Raw genomic sequence first — 6,799 nt, 5'->3', positions numbered from 1 at the left:
TCATTTAGATAGCTTAGAACCACTGTCTCTTCAGTGTGTTCATTATTGCTTCTTTTGCTTACCTTATGCAGAATGCAATTAAACTAGCCTAGGTATGCAAACAGCTCAAAAATTGTGTCTCCTTAATGGGTCAAGTGCATAAATATCTAGGGTCGAGATCACAGAAAGCTGCTCCTCTCCTTTTTTCTGCAGCCTTGTATTTTTTATATACATTGTTGTTTAGTCACTAAGTCGTGTTCGACTCTTTATGACCCCCATGAGCTGCAGCACACCAGGCTTTCTTGTCCTTCACTGTCTTCCTGAGTTTGCTCAAACTTATGATGTCCACTGAGTTGGTGATACCATCCAATTATCTCATCCTCTGTTGCCCTCTTCTCCTCTTGCTCTCAATCTTTCCCAGAATCGAGGTAATTTCCAACGAGTCGACTCTTCACATCTGATGGCCAAAGTATTGGAGCTTCAGCATCAGCCCTTCCAATGAATATTCAGGGTTGATTTCCTTTAGAATTGACTGGTTTGATCTTCTTGCTGTCCAAGAGACTCTCAAGAGTCTCCAGCACCACAGTTCAAAAGCATCAATTCTTCAGCACTCAGCCTTCTTTATGGTCCAACTCTCACATCCATACATGACTACTGGAAAAGCCATAACTTTGACTTTATTCGGACCTTTGTCAGCAAAGGGATGTCTCTGCTTTTTAATATACTATCTAGGTTGGTCATAGTTTTTCTTCCAAGGAGCAAGTGTCTCTTAATTTTGTGGCTCCAGTTACCATCTGCAATGATTTTGGAGCCTAAGAAAATAAAATTAGTCACTGTTTCCGTGCTTTCCCATCTATTTGACATGAAGTGATATGCACATTAATTTCCCTGAAGTTGCTGTATTGACTTAATGGAATACCATTGCCACCTGCTGGCCATATTGAGCCATTAAAATGTTGCCATTTAACCAAATTAAAAAGATTATTCAGGTTTGGCTATGTTGTTGTTACAACTAATTTTTATATATTAGAAGTAGAGTGGTCAATGTGACTCATGTTTCCATTTAATTACTCATCATGCATAATTAAACTAGCCTAACTTAATCAAAACAATGACTGAATGGAAGTAACAAGCCTTGGTTGTCAAGAATGCCGACTTTGACATCAGAAATAGAGCCTCAAGATTTAACTTTACAATTTTTAGCCTTGGAACCTTGGGTAGGTCACATAACCTATCAAGATTTACGTTTCTCGACAAGGTAAAAATAGATTTTTAGCAGTGGGTTCTTCATAGGGTTGGTATAACCAATCAATGAAATAACAAATTTGAAATGGCAATATGATATCTGGTACATGGTAAACAATCCATGCATGTTCTTGGATACTTTTTCCTTTAGTGCTGCTCTTCTTCCAGTTGCAATATTTGTAAAGTCAGTTTTATCTCTTGACATTCATTTTCTCCTGAATTTTTCAATTAATAAATACGTGATTTTCCAACAGAGTTTCATTTGTTATATAAAGTACAATAAGGTTAATGCTCTATTTGTTCAACCTTAGTTATATATGAATCAGTCAACCCTGCAAACCCCCAGGTTTAAATCCTTATTTGCATTTCTCACAGCACTCATTTTAAAGATTAAAGTATATTTAATGTTCAATAAAATACAATGATCTAGTACTCAGTAATGAGTTTTAATATTTGTAGTCACCATAAAAACCGCAACTCAAAACAATATATAAAACATTTCCATTATCCCAAGTATTTTCTCATGTCTTTTTTAAATTAAAAAAAGAAGAAAATGGATTGTCTCAAAACATCTGTGTTACCCTTATACAGGCTCTATGGTAATCTTCTCTGTATCAGGACAACTTTACTTCATTTGCCGAAGTGAGTATGACCCATTGCATTTCTGATTTCCTCCCTTATTCTCTCAGATCCAGGGGAAATTATAAAAAGGAGAAAGAACAATTAACCCAGAAATGCTCTTGAGTCAATTTAAGATCAACAAACTCTCAGTGAATATAGAGCCTCCAGGCCACTTCAAGATTTAAATCTCCATAAGATGTCTTTATAACATTACCAACATTTTAGAGGGATAGGATATGCAATCTTTTAGAAAAATGACGGTCCCCAAACACCATGGCTGCACTAGTTTATATTCCCACCAATAGTGGAGGAGAGTTCTTTTTCCTCCACACACTCTCCAGCATTTACAGTTTGTAGATTTTTTAATGCTGGCCATTCTGACCAGTGTGAGGTGGTATCTCATTGTAATTTTATTTTGCATTTATCTAATAAATAGCAATGTTGATCATGTTTCATGTGCCTGTTAACCATCTGTATGTCTTCTTTGGAGAAATGTCTGTTTAGGTCTTCTGCCTATGTTCAGGTTTTTTTTTTTTTTTTAAATGCATTATGTGATGAGCTATTTGCCCTTTTAAAAATTAAGCCCTTCTTAGTAACATCATTTGGTAATATGTTCTCCCAATTCATAGGTTGTCTTTTGCTTTGTTTACCATTTTCTTTGCTGTTCAAAAGTTTTAAAGTTTGACTTAGTCCCAGTTGTTTATTTTGCTTGTATTTCTTTTGCCTTGGGAAACAGATCTAAGAAACTATTGTAATCATTTATTTCAGAGAATATTTTGCTTATGTTCTATTCTCAGCTATGTGATCTGATACCACATGAGTTTGCTTTGAGAAATAAATAACATGTTTGCAAAGTTCCCTGGTGGCTCAAATGGTAAAGTGTCTGCCTACAATGCAGGAGACCTGGGTTCAATGCCTGGGTCTTGAACCAGGCAAAGGTCTTTCTGACCTCCTGGACAAGGAAATGGCAACCCACTCCAGTATTCTTGCCTGGAAAAATCCCATGGACGGAGCAACCTGGTAGGCTACAGTCCACGGGGTAGCAAAGAGTCAGATACGATTGATAGACTTCACTTTCTCTCTTTCTTTCTTTGCAAAGTTCAGGAGTTGCCAAGATCACCCTCACTTCTGATACTAACTGCAAATTCAGACTGTCCCAATATAAACCTCAGCAGAATTCCTTGGCAGTCTAGTGGTTAGGAATCTAACAAAGTTTTGCCAAGAGAAGGCATTGCTCTTAGCAAACACCCTCTTCCAACAACACAAGAGACAACTCTACACATGGACATCACCAGATGTTCAATATTGAAATAAGATTAATTATATTCTTTGCAGCCAAAGATGGAGAAGCTCTATGAAACAAGACCAGAGCTGACTGTGGCTCAGATCACAAATGCCTTATTGCAAAATTCAGACTTAAATTGAAGAAAGTAGGGAAAACCACTACGCCATTCAAGTATGACCTATATCAAATCCCTTATGAATATACAGAGAAGGGAATGGCAAACCACTTCAGTATTCTTGCCTTGAAAACACCATGAACAGTATGAAAAGACAAAAAGATAGGACACTGAAAGATGAAGTCCTCAGGTTGATAGGTGACCAATATGCTACTGGAGATCAGTGGAGAAATAACTTCAGAAAGAATGAAGAGATGAAGCCAAAGCAAAAACAACACCCAGTTGTGGATGTGACTAGTGATGGAAGTAAAGTCCGATGCTGTAAAGAACAATACTGCATAGGAACCTGGAATGTTAGGTCCATGAATCAAGGCATTTGGAAGTGGTCAAACAGGAGATGACAGGACTGAAATCAGAATATTAGGAATCAAAGAACTAAAATGGACTGGAATGGGTGACTTTAACTCAGATGACCATTATATCTACTACTGTGGGCAAGAATACCTTAGAAGAAATGGAGTAGCCATCATAGTCAACAAAAGAGTCTGAAATGCAGTACTTGGATGCAACCTCAAAAATGACAGAATGATCTTTGTTCATTTCCAAGGCAAACCATTCACTATCACAGTAATCCAAGTCTATACCCTGACCAGTGATGCTGAAGAGCTGAAGTTGAACACTTCTATGAAGACTACAAGACCTTCTAGAACTAACACCCCCAAAAGATGTCCTTTTCATTATAGGGGGCTGAAATGCAAAAGTAGGAAGTCGAGAGATATTTGGAGTAACAGGCAAATTTGGCCTTAGAGTACAAAATGAAGCAGGTCAAAGGCTAACAGAGTTTTGCTAAGAGAACGCACTGATCATAGCAAACATCCTCTTCCAACAACACAAGAGAAGACTCTACACATGGATATCACCAGATGATCAATACCAAAATCAGATTGATTATATTCTTTGCAGCCAAAGATGGAGAAGCTCTAAACAGTCAGCAAAAACAAGAGTGGGAACTGACTAAGGCTCAGATCATGAACTCCTTATTGCCAAATTCAGACTTAAATTGAAGAAAGTAGGGAAAAACCACTGGAAACCCACTCCAGTACTCTTGCATGGAAAATCCCATGGATGGAGGAGCTTGATAGGCTGCAGTCCATGGGGTCACTAAGATTCAGACACGACTGAGCGACATCACTTTCACTTTTCACTTTCATACATTGGAGAAGGAAATGGCAACCCACTCCAGTGTTCTTCCCTGGAGAATCCCAGGGACAGGGAAGCCTGGTGGGCTGCTATCTATGGGGTCTCACAGAGTCGGACACAACTGAAGTGACTTAGCAGCAGCAGCAGGGAAAACGACTAGACCATTCAAGTATGACCTAAATCAAACCCCTTATGATTATACAATGAAAGTGACAAATAGATTCAAGACATTAGATCTGATAGAGTGCCTGAAGAACTATGGATGGAGGTTCGTGACATTGTACAGGAGGCAGGGATCAAGACCATTCCCAAGAAAATGAAATGCAAAAAGGCAAAATGGCTGTCTGAGGAGGGCTTACAAATAGCTGAGAAAAGAAAAGACATGAAAGGCAAAGGAGAAAAGGAAAGATACACCCATTTGAATGTAGAGTTCTAAAGAATAGCAAGGAGAGATAAGAAAGCCTTCCTCAGTGATCAGTGCAAAGAAATAGAGGAAAACAATAGAATGGGAAAGACTAGAGATCTCTTCAAGAAAATTAGAGATACCAAGGGAATATTTCATGCAAAGATGAGCACAATAAAGGACAGAGATCATATGGACCTAACAGAAGCAGAAGATATTAAGATGAGGTGGCAAGAATACACAGAAGAACTATACAAAAAAGATCTTCATGACCCAGATAACCATGATGGTGTGATCACTGACCTAGAGCCAGACATCCTGGAATGTGAAGTCAAGTGGGACTTAGGGGCCATCACTACAAACAAAGCTAGTGGAGGTGATGGAATTCCAGTTGAGCTATTTCAAATCCTAAAAGATGATGCTGTGAAAGTGCTGCACTCAATATGCCAGCAAATTTGGAAAAACTCAGCAGTGGCCACAGGACTGGAAAAGGTCAGTATTCATTTCAGTCCCAAAGAATGGCAATGCCAAAGAATGTTCAACTTACCTTACAATTGCACTTATTTCATATGCTAGCAAGGTTATGCTCAAAATCCTTCAAGCTAGACTTTAGCAGTATGTGAATGAAGAAATTCCAGGTGTATAAGCTGGATTTAGAAAAAACAGAGGAACCAGAGATCAAATTGCTAACATCCATTGGATCATAGAAAATGCAAGAGAATTCCAGAAAAATAGCTACTTCTGCTTCATTGGCTTTGACTGTGTGGATCACAACAAACTGGAAAATTGTTAAAGAGATGAGAATACCAGACCACCTTACTTGCCTCCTAAGATATCTGTATGCAAGTTGAGAAGCAACAGTTAGAACTGGATGTGGACTGATGCACTGGTTTAAAATTGGGAAAGGAGTACATCAAGGCTGTATATTGTTACCCTGCTTATTTAACTTACATGTAGACTACATCATAAGAAATGCCAGGCTGGATGAAGTGCAAGCTGGAATCAAGATTGCTGGGAGAAATATCAATAACCTCAGATATGCAGATGATACAACCCTATGGCAGAAAGCAAAGCGAAACTAAAGAGCCTCTTGATGAAGGTGAAATAGGAGAGTGAAAAAGCTGGCTTAAAACTCAACGTTCAAACAGCAAAGATGATCCAGTCCCATCATTTCATGGCAAATAAATGGGGAAACACCCTGGAGAAGGAAATGGCTACCCACTCCAGTATTCTTGCCTGGAAAATTCCATGGACAGAGGAACGTGGTGGGCTACAGTCCATGCGGTGGCAAAGAGACAGCCACGACTGAGCACATCAGCACAAATGGGGAAACAATGGAAACAGGGACAGACTTTATTTTCTTGGGCTCCAAAATCACTGTGGATGGTGACCACATCCATGAAATTAAATGACTCTTGCTCCTCGGAAGAAAAGCTATGACAAACATAGACTGTGTATTAAAAGCTGAGACATCACTTTGCTGACAATACTTTGGCCACCTGATGCAAAGAGCTGACTCTTTGGAAAAGACCCTAATGCTGGGAAAGTTTGAGGGTAAGAGAAGGGGATGACATAGGATGAGATGGTTGAATAGCATCACAGACTCAATGAACATAAATTTGAGCAAACTATGGGGATAGTGAAGGACAGGGGAGCCTGGTTTGCTGCAGTCCATGAGGGTCACAAAGAGTCGGACATGGCTTAGCGGCTAAACAACAACGGCAACACAACACTGGATGGTGTATCCATTAAATGCACATAACCGTTAATATTTTATTCTTTTAGTGGACATACTAGAATCTCTCCTGCCTAAAGAGTAGTCTAAAAACACTTTCAGACTGGAGGGGCACTCTGAGCATGTGCAGTGAGGCTAGGTGGCTGCTGGAGGCTGGGCCCCTGTGCTGATGCCAACCGCCCACTAGGCCTCCTCCTAGCATGGTCGGCCCAGGGT

General features: G+C 39.4%; 1 non-coding gene across 1 annotated transcript; it reads right to left on the bottom strand.

The window, feature by feature from the left end:
* Positions 1–1,771: 1,771 nt before the first annotated feature.
* Positions 1,772–1,874, bottom strand: LOC129635670 (U6 spliceosomal RNA). Its single transcript, XR_008706423.1, has one exon. It is a non-coding gene; the product is annotated as a U6 spliceosomal RNA (small nuclear RNA).
* Between the last annotated feature and the right edge of the window lie 4,925 nt (positions 1,875–6,799).

The sequence above is a fragment of the Bubalus kerabau genome, chromosome 20, assembly GCF_029407905.1.
Source record: "Bubalus kerabau isolate K-KA32 ecotype Philippines breed swamp buffalo chromosome 20, PCC_UOA_SB_1v2, whole genome shotgun sequence".
NCBI lineage: Eukaryota > Metazoa > Chordata > Mammalia > Artiodactyla > Bovidae > Bubalus > Bubalus kerabau.
This window is presented reverse-complemented; position numbering and strand designations above follow the sequence as displayed.